General features: G+C 35.6%; 1 protein-coding gene across 4 annotated transcripts in view; it reads left to right on the forward strand.

Annotated features, from left to right (window-relative positions):
* The first annotated feature begins 228 nt into the window (after positions 1-228).
* A1cf (APOBEC1 complementation factor) overlaps positions 229-17,446 on the forward strand; it is a 75,082-nt gene continuing 57,864 nt past the window's right edge. For 3 of the 4 annotated variants that reach the window (XM_078042038.1, XM_021735870.3, XM_078042048.1), the window contains exon 1: positions 229-340. The gene's annotated coding sequence lies outside the window, so the exon portion shown is untranslated. The remainder of the gene's footprint in view (positions 341-17,446) is intronic. The other variant, XM_078042040.1, reaches the window with a different exon arrangement.

Below are 17,446 nucleotides of genomic sequence, written 5' to 3' on the forward strand. Positions count from 1 at the left end.
TGAGTTCTACTTTTTAAATATTTAAGTCAATAAAATCCCTTCAAAGACTGTTTACCCCAATGTTTTTTAATGCAAAATACATTTCAGTTTTGCAAACAAGAAAGAAGAGTAGTTTTGTAGATTCCGTTTGGGTTGTAGTGACCCAATTATCTGGTCAAAGGGCTGCATGGATGCAAGAGACAGGGCGAGTTAAAGTTTAACTCCCAGGAATTGTAAACCAAACCTAAAGCCACTGAACCTTTGGAGTTTGATATGACGATTAGAACATAACCGGAGTGACACGTTGAATTCGCCATAATCAAGGAAACTTTTCCAGGTGGGGATCTCTGAAATTACTCAGGTATGGTCCACTCGTTTTGTTTTCTCTATTTCAATTTGGAAACTGTGCATTATGGTACTAGTGAGGATGCATGAAAACCTCTTTTGCTCTCTTCTATTCCTAAACCTAATCTATGCTGCTATGTTTTGCTCCTTGATCTAAAACAAAAGTAGCTCAGGACTGTGGGGTCAAGAATGTGAGAATGCTCTGAGAAGTTTATTTAGCTCTAGCCAGACATCATGGAGAGCTGTGGTGGACTTCCTGTCCTGGTCCAAGGACCCTGGAAACAGAAATGTAATTAACAGGAAAAATAATAGTAACATCCCTGGCAGATTCGGAGTTCTCTGAACAGGTCATAATTCCTATCATATTTTAGACTTAATGCATTCAATTATCTCCTTCACTATCACTACTATAAAAAAAAAAAACCTTGTGGTGAATTCTTGCTATTTCCTCTGCCATTACCCTGCTAACCAAAAGAATGCCCTAAACTATTTGCTTTAGATTCTAGCAAAAAAGAAAACAAAAACAGTTATGGAAAATTACTGACATTTGTGTGTTAAAACTCAACCTTGGAGTGGCTAATTATTAGATAGTTGCCACAGTTTGGACAACTATACTGTGGTGGATGTATTTTTATGTTATCATTTTGTTCACCCCCCAAAAAGATGATTCATGTTCTTTCTTCAGAACATAATGTGCTCTGAAGGAAGAAACCCATCAGGGCATTTAACAGGATTATTCCATTCCTACCAGAAATCTCCTCAACTCTTTAATCGGAACACTTTTGTCTTATGATTACCCAAGTTAAGTTCCAAAATAGTTAAATAGACAAGTTTCTTTATTAAAAGAATTTTCAGATGAACATTGTGTATCTTCGAGAATATGAAGAATGCAATATTATATGTATATTATACTTTGCAAAATATACACTCTTAAGTCCTACTCCATTTATAACTTAGGAGCATCAAAAGTGTGTTGCATTGGCCTGAAGCATTCTTTATAATATGATGGAAGCCCAGTGGGAAGATAGATCTGCAAAAAGAAGTGAAATCACTTACTTGTCAAAGTAGTAAGACTTTCTCCAGTTAAATACAGAGCAATAAACAAATGACTTACAGGGGTCATTCTTAAGGATGTTTTCTGGAATAACATTGATACTACCCATTTTAGACATTTTGTACATTTCACTGCTCCAATTTATTATTTATCAAGTGTAAGGGAAGTGAAAGGATAGTTGGCAAGAAAAAGAAATAAGTTGTTACGGGCAGACATTATGACACAATAGATCTAAAAATCACTGACTACTTTGTCATTTCCAGCAGGGCTAATACCAAGTTAGTTTTGCAGTACTTCAAATATCAACATATCCTACACTGTACTGAATGGTTAATAAGTGTAGCACAAAAAAGCAACTCCATAGTCAAATAAGTTGAGGATATGGTGTTAAAGTGTCCTTCTTACTATTTGATATGAGTCTTTTGAGTAATAACATTGATTAAACACCATATTGGTTAAATGCAGTTCCAAGCACTCTCCATACATTTATCTCATGTTATTCTCAGAACAACCAGATGAGGTAGACAATATCATGACAAAACTGAGGTACAATTTACCTAAGGCTCACTGTCACCACTTAGCAAGTGACAGCTCCCCCAGCCAGGTGGTCTTACTCCAGAACACTGATAGGGAGCCATTTACATAAGTGCAGGGGATTTGCTATGTGTGTAAATAGGTCCATTCATTGTGCATAATCAAGAGAGTAGGAAGTGTTTTGTTTCTTAAGTTGAACAACAGAGTATCTTCTTCCAGGAATATTTATTGATGCTTCTCAGAACTGCTATTCCTTGGAACAGAGATTAAGGAAGAATAAATCATTTTTATAGCTCATGCCTGGCATTCATAGCAGCCAGAATCAATTGAATTCATCACTTTTGAAGTTATGGCAGTCAAACATGTCTAAGGTCCTTACATTCTCCGTTTTCCATCAGCTATGCCTAGCTGAGAAGCTTTTCATAAAGAACACTGGACTTTTCTCCAGACAAAGCTGGTCAGAATGCTAGTTCCCAAATTCTCTTAGGCATATAAATTTGTGCATATTATTTGACTTTCTTGAGTCTCGGATTCCTCAAATGTGGAATGGGTATAAAATCTACTCCACAGAATTTTGTGACAATGAAATAAAATGATAAAGCAAAATAGTTAAGCACAGTCCCTGGAGCTTAGGAATTCAGTAAAACTCTCTTCCCTTTCTATTTCCCTATTTGTACCAATCTCCAGAATAACTTCCTAAAACTTATCATAGGTTTTTACTAACGTTTGAACTTACCCAATAGTTCTTTTTTGTCAAAACAATTCTATTAAAATAGAAAACTATGTAAATGATGAAGTTTTAAATGATTACAGATCCTATTCCATTTATTCAGAGAAACAACCTTAATTTTTTTTAATATTAGCACACACAGTGTATATTTTTATTTTAGAGAATGTTGCTCAAAACTCCCAAAGCCCAGCATACTTTTTTGTTCAAACCCACAGGACACTCTGGTAAAAGTGTATACTCATTTCATCACACAGTCAGTTGATGTTAAAATTCTGTCTTAGTAGCTATCTTTTAAAATACTGTCATTTCAGGGCTGGAGTTGTAACTCAGTGGTAGAGCACTTGCCTAGCAAGAGTGAGGCACTGGCTTTGATCCTCAGAACCCCATAAAAATAATAATAAATAAATAAAATAAAGATTTTTTAAAAAATACTGTCATCTCTTAGAAAGCAGGGTAGTACTTTGGGTACTATTGCACAATGGCTTTCATTACCTTATGTGTGTCTAAATGACTCAATAAGTTCAAACAAGACAGTATTGATCGACAGAGGATAAACACCATTTTATCTTATTCATGGAAACAGTAACCAGGCTCCTGTAAAGTGCAGTTCTAACAGTCCAAACTCCCCCAGGAAAAGTGGCTGGAAAAGGAGCCCCATTCTCACTGTGACAGCCTTGTATTAGAAATCTAATTCCATCTGCTACTCGGCCTGAAACTATGAATCTAGGCAGTTATTATTAACAAATATTTACTACCAATTGGATCAGGAAAGTTAGTTTATAATTTTATGCCATCAAACTCATTCCAACCAGTTTATCAGCCTTAAACACAATTTAGAATTTTTACCGTAATAAATTAAAATTTTGCATTGCATGTATTTGGTTAATGCAAATCAAAAATTAAAATATAATGCCCCTCTTAACCCAAGGGATTGATTCCAGGACCCCTGAATGGCACCAAAAATCTTCAGATGCTCCAGTATCTTATATAAAATGGCATAATGTTTGCATAGAGTCTACACATATCCCCCTTGCACTTAAATCATTTCCACTTGTTACACTTAATGCAATGTAGATGCTATTAAATAGTTGTTATATTGTATTGTTTGGGGAATATTGTTCAAGATAGAAGTCTGTATATTTTCAGTACAGGTGCAACTTTTTTTCCAAATATTTTCAACCCACAGGGTAATTTGTAGGTGGGGAAGCTACAGATTTATAGAGACAACTGCATTTTCTTTTGTAAAAAATAGTTTTCTCTAAAATATCCTGATATCTTCAGCTTTTCAGTTGATTTTTAAAGGCATATAAGCTAAGCTTCTCCTTTGTGATTTCCATATATATATATATATATATATGGGTGAAATTTTGTGTCTACATGTATTAGAAATCATTTGGAAAACATCTTCCAGGTTTGCTTGTTTTAACAGGGATCAGTCTCTGGTAAAGTTAGGAGGAAAGTAGTGATGAGGATGGAAGATAACTCCCTCTACTTTGCACAATTGTGTACAGTGTTCTGCTCCAGTAAATGATACGACTAAAGAGAATTATCACATGACAATTTGGCCAGACTGAATGTCTAAGTGAGCAAATTGGCTTGTAATTCTATAAAATTCCCTTTTCAATGATGTAGTAATGTCTGCCCTTCCTCCAACAATTAAAAACTAATCATTGTTTTGGGATGCCCAATTGATTTAAAGAACATTTGATCTAAGTAGTAGAATTAACTACTTGAGTAGCTTATTTCCACAGAATATTCTAGTTTATTAAAGAATTTCATACAGAAGAATCCATATGGACTTTTTAACGTCAAGTTTCTTTCTAAACTTAGTATGCCTTTACTTTAACTTACCTGAGTCCATTTTTTCATCATCCCACGTGCACAAAACTAGTGAACTGGAAGATACCCTTGCCTCCTCTGTGTATGCAGCATAGTGCTGATGATGTGATGGGCCTTCAACTACTCTACTGAACACTAACTCATCTCTGGCTCAATCAAGATGCTAAATGAAACAATGAAGAGAGTACATAGTGTCCATAGTGATGTAAGAGAAAAAAAGAGTCCATGGAGAAAATACCCCTGAAAAGACGAAAGCCAGTCCAGATACTATAATACCCAGCGAAAGAAGTGAAGGAGTGATCATAAACAGGCTGTCAGGGGACTGGTGAAGCATTATGTACACATGTAATTGTGTTTCCTTTCCAGTATCTTTAATGTTCTACTATTTATCTCTTTTATTGGGATTCTGTTTAGTGCTTATCTTTTCTGCTAGAAACTCACCATGAAGTAAAATGGCTTATTAGATATACTTAGATCCTGATGCCTTTCATTATTTGCAGTAGAAGTTAGAAATCAGAATCTGATTCCACGGCAGAGGAGCAGGGGGAAATGTGCTGGCACACAGAGATGTCCATCCCAGACTTAATAGGACCAACCAGCCCTTGGTGATCTGGGCATTTATTCCCAACCAATTAATTAACCTTATAGTACTGATAATGATATTGATAATAACTTGAACATTCTCATCTAGCTTTGGCCAGGTGCCAGGGCACAATAGTGAACTCATTTATTCCTCCTATAAACTAGATTCTACTGTTATGTCATTTTTCCAACCAAGAAGCTAAGGCTTGGGGATATGGTTAACCTTCTCAAACTAACAAGCTAATAAGTAGTGGAGGCAGGAGTGAATCACAGCACCACCCTGCAAACCAAGGACAAATGGTATACTGAAAAGCATTGAGGCTGGGTAACAGAAAGAAACTGTGAGATCTTCTGCCAGAGTGAAGAGCTAAGTGAATTTCCCAAGAATAGAAGACACTTTTGATTAGGATAAGAAATCAAATGCAAAACTTCAACCCTCATGTGGGGCCTAGCCATTACAGCACCTCCCACTACACTTTTTTTGGTACTAGGAATGAACAGAGGGGTGCTTTACCATTGAGCTAAACCCCCCAGACTTTTCAATTTTATTTTATTTTATCTAATTTTTTGTGGGGGGGGAATAGGGTCTTGCTAAGTTGCTTGGTGCTCCACTGAGTTACTAAGTTATTCTAACTTTGGATCCTCCTACCTCAGCCTCTCAAGTTGCTAGGATTACAGGCATACACTACTGCACCCAGCAGCATTTGTAAATCAACCTGATTATCTAAATAAATTATAGGACACAGTATTAGTAGGACCTCCATGATTAAGAGGAAATCTACCTTAAATCCCTCCCTCCTTTCTATACCCACACCACAGACTGACACAGACATTCTATTAAAATATTCTTTTTTTATTTAATTGATTTTATTTTTTAAAATACATGACAGTGGGATGCATTACAATTCTTATTACACATATAGAGCATTAAAAGATTCTATTAATTCTATTGAAGCCCATTTTGTGACTTGGGAGACAGGTTCAAATCACAGAGGAGACATGTGCAGGCAGGGGTGTTGTGGATATAGTATAGGATCTGCCCTGGAGATATTGCTGAACATACAAATAATTGTCTTGAAGGGCTTGGCTTCCTCATCTAAACTCTCTTAGTGTCTAAAGAGGACCTAGCACCTCCCAACTAGAGGACACACCTTCTCCTCAGGGGAAAAATATCTGGGCTGCTAGGTCCAAGTTTGCTAGCAAAGTCCCCTATTAGACTGACCTAATTTGGAGCTTTAAATTAAGACTCAGGTGCTCCCAAAAATCAGTTCTACCAGCCAGAATAATAGGCTGAGGATAATAATAAGTTAATTTCCAGAAGTTTCTTGTTATAAGACAAGATGGTATTTCATTGTTAAAATATAGATTAGGTGGGATGCAGGATGTAGGTGATGGGAACACTTCAGCCTAAAATCACTGAGCAGATGAACCAAGTTGGCAAAGCATTATGGGATTGATGCTCAGAAGTTCAGTTCTAATGACAGGGAAGGGAAAAAGTGGAACACAGGTCACCCAGGGTGACCAGAGAGGGATACAAGGGTCTGGAATGGCAGGTATTTGTTTGACCTTTGAGGCAGAATATACTTATTAAATGATTTTGATTTTGTTATTAAAGTCATTTGAGCACCATACCAGATTCTAATTCCTCTGGGTCGCCTCCTTATTGTAACAGGTACTTAACACGAGTGCACTGGTGAGCTGGAATTACCCATTATATGGCCCCTGAAGATAGTCTAAGGGGAAAAGCTATAACACCTAGAAACTCATTTTATTTGCCTTTTCAGAAACAAGCCATAAAAATCAAATATTTTCTATAATAATAATTCAGTAACCCAGAATTGTAAAGTCTTCTCTAAAGCCCAATGATGGTTAGTGCTGGAATGGCAGACAGAAACAGAATGTATGTTAAAGGAGGAGATTCTAGACCCAAAATGCCTAGGTTCAAATTCTGTCCCCACCGTTTGCTACTGTGTGACCCTAAACAAGTTACTTACCTTGTCTGTGCTTGTTTTCTCTTATGTTAAAGTTGGGAGTGTTTCAAGAAGTAGATCAGATATTATATATGAAGTTCTTAGAATAATACCAAGCAAGTGTGCATAACTCTTAGCTATTGTAGCTATTATTCCCATCACATTTCTGTTTGATAACAAAATGCTGTAATAGAAGAAAATGGTTATTAGAGATGCTGTGAGATGAAACTGTAGAAGATAGTTTTTAGATTGGAATAAGGTGGCTGAGAAATTAATTAGAACCTCACCATTGATATGTGGTGCATGCTTGGAAACCAAGAATGAATGAAAAATGCACTCATTAATACATCAAGTCTCTGTAATGTGCTACATAAATAACTGGTACCAGGATTATCGACAAAACACAGCAAACACCTGCTTCTACATTGGCATTTCATGATTACCACTTCAGCTGTTTATATATTCATTTAAATATTAAATATATGCAAAGAAATCCTACTCTTCTTATTAAGCTATACCATTTTAGAATTCTAAATTCAATGCAGAGTGCCCCTGAGTTCAATTCCTGGTACCCCTCACCCCGAAAAGATTCCTTTTTATACTCACTCCTGTGTTAATGAATATTTTCAAAATTTGAGTTTTAAATGGGAGTTTTTAGGGGTCTTTTTGTGGGGGTACCAGAGATTGAACTCAGCAGCACTCAATCACTGAGCCACATCCCCAGCCCTGTCTTGTGTTTTATTTAGAGAAAGGGTCCCACTGAATTGCTTAGCACCTCGCTTTTGCTAAGACTTACTTTGAACCCGCAATCCTCCTGCCTCAGCCTCCCAAGCAGCAGGGATATTCCCGGCACTTGAATAATTACAAGAAGATAGAAATCGGATTAATCAGTGTTCTCCAGAGAAAGACAAGTAATAGGGTGTTTGTGTGTGTGTGTGTGTGTGTGTGTGTGTGTGTGTGTACACACGTATATTTATTATATCTATAGATTTATTATATGAAATTGGCTCATAAGATTATGGAAGCAGAAACCCCAAGACTTGCATTCAGAAAACAGAGGAAACCTGGGGAGCCAGTGAGGGGGCAGTCCAAGTCCAAGGCCTGAGAGTCAGGGCAGCCAGTGGTATAAGTTCCCATCTTGAAGCTGACAAGCTGGAGACTCAAGAAGTCAAATTTTCATCTTGAGCAACCCACTGGGAGTTTCCTTTAAGTGTTGTTTGTTCTACAGAGGTCCTCAGTTGATCGATGAGGCCACCCACATGAGAATGGCTCATCCCTTAACTCAGTTTACTAATTCAGACTTTAATCTCATCCAGAAACGTTCTTACAGACACTCTAAGAATAACATTTGACCAAATGTCTGGGCCCTCAGAGGCCGAGTCCAACTGACATATATGATTAACCCTCCCCGTGTCATCTTGAGGGGAGTTGCAGCTGCTCATGTTGTCTGCTCAGTGTCTGTCCATTGTGTCCCCGCTACACGCCCCTTTCCCCAATGCATGAACAGTTCCCCTATGCTGTTAAATTTTCCCAAGATCATTTTTGGATTTAAAAAAAAAATAACAACAAAAAACATCATTCACCTCTCAGTCTTCGTGGTTGACAAGTACAAGTCATCTATGAGTATCCCAGTCTCAAAGTTTCTAACCTTCTGGTCTAAGTTCTGTAGCAAACTATTGGTGATACAACTGGTTATACAAGAGATGTACAGAGGGGCTTTATGTGGTATTCTGCTGCCAGGAGTTCATTCACCCCTCTGTATATAGGTGTGATCAGGACCACATGACTGCTAGTGTGTTCATACATGCATACATACAAAACCACACACACACACACACACACACACACACACATATACCCACACCTTATGGAGCAGGGAGAAAGGGCATAGAAAGGGAGAGCACTGAGTAGGAATACATGTGTACAGAAAGTAGGAAAATGAGATCCAGGCTTGCCAAGCCTCCTGCATTGGAGATGGATTCAGATGTAGGAATTCCTAGAACTGGTCAGGTGCTTCACCAACAACCTGACTCAACTTCTTCCTCCATCTGCTCCTCCCTCTGCTACAAACCTTCCTTATCTCTTTCCTCTGCCTTTGCTTTTCCTCCACTCACAGAGCCAAAAGAAATAGTTTTATGCATATGGTGTTAATATAAATATCTTCTTAGCCAGGCATGGTGGCAGCACACCTGTAATCCCAGTGACTCGGGAGGCTGAGATATGAGGATCACAATCCTAGGTACAAAAAAAAAAAAAAGAAAAAGAAAAAGAAAAGAAAGAAAATAAATATATAACATATATATTACACATATATAACACATAAATATGTATGTTATATGTGTGTGTGTATATATGTGTGTGACATATATGTGTGTATGTGTGTGTATATATATAAAGATATATATATGTATATATGTATATAAAGATATGTATATATATTAAAGATATATATCATATATATATATACACACAAAAGATATATAATATAGATATCTTTTTTTTTCTTGGTTGGTCCTCAATGAAACTGAGTTGAAAACAAGTCAGTGGAGCCAGAATATAGTTAAGAATGGGGTTTTTAATTTTTGTGAGGTAGTTCCAGGTCCTTATTTCTAAATGCCAGCAATTTGGTAAACACTTACTTATTAAAAATTATGAAAATGTAGACAAAATGAAATAGAGACAATATGGAATCATTCTTTCTTTTCTCCTGTAGTCCAGTCTCCACCTTTCTTTTATATATATATATATATTTTTTTCCTTCTTTTTAATTAAAAATTTTTGTGTGAGTATCCATTCTATTTGGCAGGTAGGAAAAATTCAATTACTCTGGGTTGTTTTGACGTTTAACACGTATAGATTAGAGCTTTGGTGAGCTGTTCTGAACTCAGCTGCATATTATCATCACCCAGGGAGCTTTAAAATATACCATTTCCTGGGCCTCAGGCCAGATCAGTTGAATCAGAACCCTGCAGAGTGGAGAGGACAGCCTGAGCACCGGTGACTGTGACAGGAAGCCAGGCAGGAGATCTGTTCCTGGGGCATTGCTCCTGCATCTCACTCCTGTTGTCAGCTCGCTCTCATTCTTTGGTGATCATTTTGTGCCAGTACGGAGTATGTGCTAATAGGGGTACAAAGATAGGGCCTTAAAGCAAGTTATTGAAGTCACAGTTAAAGAATTTACTCAAACTGGACGTTGCCTCTGAGCAGATTACAGTGAGCCTTTTGTTGTTTGGTTTTGTTTGTGGGATGGAACCCTGGGGCACTCTACCACAGGACTACATCCTCATCCCTTTTTTAATTTTTAATATTTTATTTTTTAGTTATAGTTGGACACAATACCTTTATTTATTTTTGTGTGGTGCTCAGGATGAAACCCAGGGCCTTTCACATGCTAGGCAAGTGCTCTACTGCTGAGCTACAACCCCAGTACCCCCCATCCCTTTTTACAAATTTTAAAACTGGGTCTCTTTAAGTTGCCCAGCTGAGTCTCAAATTTGCAATCCTCCTGCCTCAGGCTCCCAAGTAGCTGGGATTCAGGTGCATGCTACAGTGCTCAGCTAGTGAAGTTGTTTTTGAGATTATGAAAAAACAAAGGAAGCCTAGAGTTAATGGACTGAATGTGACTTGCTAAAATTGAAAAACACTTGTAGTTAAATCTCAAAATCCTATTTTGACAAAATGTGCAAAAATAATGCCTCCTCTGCTTGTCTTTCCCTGTATGATTTCCAGTTTCAAGCAAAACCACAGGGATTTGAAGGGCTTCTCATTGATATCTAAAGGGCATTTTAAACAAATGAGTAATATAATACCTTTTGAAGCAGATAAAATATACCTCTACCATATACACCTAATGAGAATATGCAGAAGTATTTGTATTGGACCATAAATCACATAATTTTAAGCAGATTTCTAAATGAAAACAAATAGTTCTATTTGAAATTTTTCTTCAAACAAACAAAAAAAGGATTTCTAGATGTCAAAAAAAAAAATTGTTTTTCAAGAAGCTTGATCTGTGGACCAGAAAATTATGCTTAACTTTCCCAAGAGTTCTGGGAACTTTTTTTTTTAATAAATGTGTATCTCACTCCTGATTTTGACATAGTAAAAAAAAAAATAGGGAAACATATCTTCCATCCCATTTGCATGCTTTAATGCCCTGATTTAGGCCCCTGTGTATCCACATATATACTCAAACATATGTGTAAATATACACAGGCAAAATTGCAACACAATAATCATTTGTCTGTTATACATCTGCTTGTTCTTTTTCTCTGATAAAAAAGTTAGTAGCTCCAATGATATCTTTCCCCTGATACAGTTTTATTTTTCTCTATAGATATTCTTACTGCAATACAAGTTCCCCAGTATCTTGGGTTTTGCTATTTTAAGTTACTCTAGTTAGGATTTGGAATGATTCCAAATAGGTAGATATATGGATTGTAAACATCAACAAACAGTAATGGAGTATCACTTGCCCTATACATTTCTGCAAAAAAAAAAATAATTATGTATTTCAAAAGTTGTGTCTATCAGTGCTGCTTTCAACAACAGTTAATATCTTGTCTTAAAAATACAGATATAGAGGGCTGGGATTGTGGCTCAGCGGTAGAGCGCTCGCCTGGCACAGGCAGGACCCAGGTTCTATCCTCAGCACCACATAAAAATAAAGGCATTGTGTTGTGTCCATCTATATCTAAAAAATACATATTTTTTAAAAAATACAGGTATAGGACTGGGTATTGGCTCAGTGGCAGAGTGCTTGCCTAGCATGTGTGAAGTCTGGGTTTGATTCTCAGCACCACATATAAATAAAAAAATAAAATAAAGGTCCATCAATAACGACAACAACAAAAACAAAAATAATGTATCTTCTAAAAAAAATACAGTATACATTTCAGATATAATCAGCCACTTCTTTGCCATGAGTGTCACCAAAGGAACAAAGGGAAAATAAGGAATTAAAGAATGAAAAAGAGTGAGAAGTAGGAGGCGAAAAAGGAATATATGGACATTTGAAGGGGGAGAGTGTAAGACTCCGCTGCCAAAGTAGCTGTGCTGGGCTGTGAGAGGCAATTGTGGTTTTGGCTGGCCATCACCCACCAACCCATCAGATATTTGATCCATAATGGACTTCTTTCTCTGGCTATCATCTATAATCTAGAACTGAAGATCGATAGCAAAAACAAAAAGCAAAACAAACAAACAAACAAAAAACCCCCAATACTTTAATTAAAATAAAAGAATAAAAATAATAGGTCAGATCCTGACAAGTGACCTATTACATGGCAAACCATGTAGAAACTACTCTCTGCAGGGGGTGAGATACATGTAGCTCAGTGCATAGGAGATAGCTGTTCAACAACACATGTCTATTTTTTACTACGTCTGAAAGGGGTCAAATGCCTGGTCCAAGTGAATCATCAGACAAACCATCCCCAACCAATTAGTCAAAGGAGTTATTATAAAAACTCATTTTCAGTTCAGTCAAGAACTAAATTACATAGTGCTTCAAATGGCCAAGACTCTGTGTCCCCATGGAACAGAATGCAGACTCACAGTTCATCCTCATCAACTTCTTTATGGTACCCTGTGTCTTCATAGCAACACTTTAAGGGAAGCAGGAAATATAATCTACTCTCTGATCACATATTTTAAGGTGAAAAAACTAGAAATAAGTAAAATTTAGTAATTAAGAGCACAGATGGGACTGGGGTTGTGGCTCAGTGGCAGAGTGCTTGCCTCATATATGTGAGGCACTGGGTTCAATTCTCAGCATGGCATATAAATATGAACAAAATAAAGGTCCATCAATAACTAAAAAAATATTTTAAAAGAGTATAGATGCTGCCCCCAGAATACCTAGATTCAGATCATTTGCCTGTAACTTGTTACCTGGGTGATCTTGAGCACAATAACTCACCTTTCTCTACCTTGGCTTCTACCTATAGCATGGAAATAATAAGACCCATTTCACTGAGTTCTTATGAGATTAAATGGATTATGTTTTACATTTAAAAAATATTCCATATAGTATGTGTTCAGTAAATATGAACAGTGCTTATTATTATATTTAAAATCTTTTAAAATTTTGCCAAATAAGCAAAACATGATATCTTGTTTTTTTTTCTTTTAATTAGTTCTTTTCTTATCACTAAAGATCACCATAAATAAATCATAAGTTTATAGGTTATTATTATTTCTTTTTTCTGTGGATTGACTCTTCATGCCCTCTGCTCTTTGTCCACTGGTGGGCGAGTCTTTTTGTTATTCCTTGAAAAGCACTCTTTTCAAATTACAGATATCATTCTCCTTTTATTTAAATAGCAATCATTTTCTTGTAGTTTGTGACCTCTTTTTAACTCATCTTGCCCTTACAGAATTTTGTGATTTCAGTGTAGTTAAGTCGATTAGTCTTTTCATAATGACTCTTTACATGCTTAGTTTTTAAAGGTTATTTCTTTAATCCACTTAGAATTTTGTCATAGGTCATATACCAACTTTCTCTCTTTCTCAAATTGTTTATGATTTCCCTATGATTTGAAATAGAATCTGTTGGCAAATTCCAATATAAACAGAACCGTGGGTCTGGGCTTTTTATTCCATTGCACTAATTTGCCTATTGTTATGCTTGCTTTATTTTTTTCTGTTGAGCTGAATAGGCTGGTTCAAAATCATTCTATTCTTTTAATATACCTCCTAGCATTTATTGCACATTTTTTCCTGCCGGATGAAATGTAGAATCAATTGATAATATTGGAAACTAATTGTATTTGGATTTAAATTGGAATTGCATTAAACTAATAATTTTTTAAAAAACCAATAATTTATAAGCCTTTCATTTAACCAGGCCTTTAGATCTTTCAGTAGAATTTTATCATTTTCTTCATAAAGGTTTTGACATTTTTACTTTTATCTTTGATACTGTTTGATCCATTTTTCTTTTCCTAATTCCTTTAGTTGAATGTTTAGTTATCTTCAGTGAAGTTTTCTTTTTGTTTGTTTTCTAATAAATGTTAAATACTTTCCCCAGAATAAAATCTTGACCAGATTTCATAATGAAAAATGTCACATGCTTTCCTTAATATTCATTTATTAATATAATTTTGTTTTTATTTTTTAATTGTAGGAACTATATGTCATAGAAAGCTTAAAATAATTAAATAAGCAAAGATAAAGAAAATAAAAATAATTCATTAAGAACTACTATCTGTGATGAATATCATTGGCATTTTGATAAGGTTTACATTGAATTTGTGTAACACTTCTGGTAGTATGGCCAGTTTGATAATGATAATACCTATCCAAGAACATAGAAGTTCTTTCTATCTTCTACAGTCTTCAATTTCTTCCTTCAGTGTTACATAATTTTCATTATAGAGGTCTTTCACCTCCTTGTTAAAGTTATTCCAAAATTATTGGGTTTAGTTTGCATGGTTTTCTTTTTTTGAAGTTATTGTGAATGGGATGGTTTTTTTTTCTTTTTTCAGCCAATTCATTAATGAAGTATACAGGAAAGTGATTGATTTATATATGTTAACCTTGTATTCTATTACTTTGCTAAAGTTGTTTGTCAGCTCTATAAGTCTTCTGGAGTTTTGTGGACCTTCTAAATATGAGATCATTTCATCAGCAAATAGATAATTTGACTTTGTTTTGTATCCCTTTAATTTCACATAACTTCAAGTTAGGCAAGTTCTTTTTTAAAAATAGGAAACCAGGTTTCAGAAAAATGAAAAATCACTGTGGCAGAACTGAAATTTAATTGCAAGCTTATCTTCTCCAAAAATGTGGACACTGTTACAGAGGAGAGTTGTCAATAATTTCAAGTAAAAGTAATATATTCATTACAAACAACTTCCTTTTCTCTATTTTAAAGCTTGTTCAGGTCCAAACTGACACAGTCCAAATTGATGCATGATTTTTTACTAATGCTTTAATAACATAGAGGAGATTCTGGTCAATTTTCTTCTGAAATCTATTACATTAACAAAAAAGTTGCCGCATAATTGAGATTTTTGTGTGATGTCATTATGATTACATTTTGGAATTCTATGTATGCATATTCTATATTACTTTTGCTATGCTTCATAATGTGTGTCCAAATGAAGAGCTAACACATTCACTTCCAAAATACACCTAAGACCCATTTGTAAACATTTTTCCAAATTGAATATTACAGCTAATTTATATTTCTTTGTATCAAGCAACAGAAAGTTCTATTTACTTAGCATCATCAAGCAAACACATGAACTTTGGTCACAAATCCTTCACAAACTGCTTTGGTACAATCTGGAATGTACTGAAAAATTCCCAGGAGATATTAAAAGGCTAAAATTCATGCTAAACCACTTATACCATATTCGTGTTGCATAAGGGTTATGTCCAACTACAATCATGAAATATTACAGCATAAAACATTAGGGAAAGAGTGGATTTAGAAAAGTCCCAATAGTTAGTAAACCCATCAACAACTTTAAATGCACATGGGGCATAATGTTACCTTCAGCCCTAAGAAACACCCCTTAGTTACAAAAGAACATCACTCCACTATGGACCAAGACAGAAGGAGTCTTTCTTCCCAGTTTCTTTGTCCAATTTCTTCCAAAAAATCAAATCAAAATAAGTAATATAGTAAATACAATAGTAATAATAGAACTCCTTCACTTGCTAATACTAATTTATCTACCGCAGGTATATAGCAAATATTAAATTAAGATTTATTAATATTTTTGTTAAAGTTGAGGGTATTTATTTTATTTTATGTTCAACCAAGATGTCCCCACACTTTAATTCCCCAACTTTATCTCCTTTTTGTTCTCTGCCTTTCACAACTGTCATTTCTGCCTTCGCCTCTGAAGCCTATCCTTCTTTGACTCTTTATGTACTTTCCGGGCATGTATTTCTCTTACTTGTATCTCATATCTTGACCAATTTACCATTTTGAGAGATTTTTTAAAAATAAAACAAAAATTGTCCCCCACTTTCTCTGTTTCCCTAGTTGCCCATGAATGTTCCACTGAGGTAAAACATTCTTTCATTGCCATAACTTATGAGAAGTCTAGGTAACAAACCTCATTTAAAATTCTCTCCTGGTTTTCCTTCATAACTTGTTCTCCATGTGGCACCAATTTTTAAGTACAAGATAAATGTATTTCCTCTTTCTAGACAAGGGTTATAATTATGGAACAAAATATAATATCCATCTTAAAGATGTGAATTTAGAAAATTTAGAATTTTCTACCCCACACCTAGTCCTCTCTTCTAACTTCCTTCTCCTCTCTGCCTCCCTGACACTTTCCTGAACCAGATCCCATTGGCACCTAAGGCCATCAGGGTCAGGAACAGCAGCTCTGACCTTGCCCAACATTGAACTCTGGAAATTTCTATTGAGCAATTTAGTAAAGTGATGAAGTGAGCTGTTCATTGTAATCCTCCCCTAACTTTCAAAAAAGCAGAAATCTTAGACTCTAACTTCTCAGTCTTTCTTTTCTTAATCAAATGGGCACTGACATTACACAAATAGAATCAGAACGTCTAAAGAAGAAAAGTGTATCCAAATACCAACTTGAATTTCAATCACCTTGCACTTGAAAATGCTTACTTTTCCTTTTTTTTCTCTCATAAATACAGTGATAGAAGAATAAATGCAGAGAAACCATGAAAACCAATTTCTCACATAAATCAAGTTTGTTCCAGGATGAAACTTTCAGGAATAGACTGGTAAAAAGAGAAACAATAAGTCTTAGGACATTAGATTCAAGTTAATTTTATTTCTGAGTGAACACAAGTCACTGTAATTTATAAAGTTACTGATTCAAAGTCTTTCATGTGTCCTGCAAGTGTCTGTGGAGTACTTAGTGGAACATCCATCTTAACCTTTTGGGTAAACAACAATGAGTACAAGATAGATACCACATTTAGCAAGTTCACAGTTCAGTGAGAAAGATAGACATGGAAGCAAATAATTATAGCACTGTGTGCAACCAGAGAGGGCTGTACAGGCTTTCTTGAGAGCATTGAGGAACTGACAATGTTATCCACAGAGGCTGTCAGAGACAGCATCACAGAGCAAACATCAAATTTAAAAGGATGAATAAGGCCAAGCAGTGAAATTGGGAGACTTGGGAAGCAAAGAGTATTTCAAACAGAGAGGCTGAAGGTACAAGAAGGAACGGAACACTGAATGAGGGGCATGTGAATGACTGGAAGGGGACTCTAGAATCTAATGCTGGAGGGACAGTGTTCATGATAAGAACTTGGGTTTTTATCCTCCCCATAAATGAATAGATAGTGTTATAGTGTTATCATAAAGGTAAATAATTATGATAACAGCATGACACAATAGCTAACATCAGTTATTAAATGCTAAAACCATTGTTATTTTATGTGTAAATATTTAGTCTTCAAAAGAGC

This window comes from Ictidomys tridecemlineatus, chromosome 1 (genome assembly GCF_052094955.1).
Source record: "Ictidomys tridecemlineatus isolate mIctTri1 chromosome 1, mIctTri1.hap1, whole genome shotgun sequence".
Lineage (NCBI taxonomy): Eukaryota > Metazoa > Chordata > Mammalia > Rodentia > Sciuridae > Ictidomys > Ictidomys tridecemlineatus.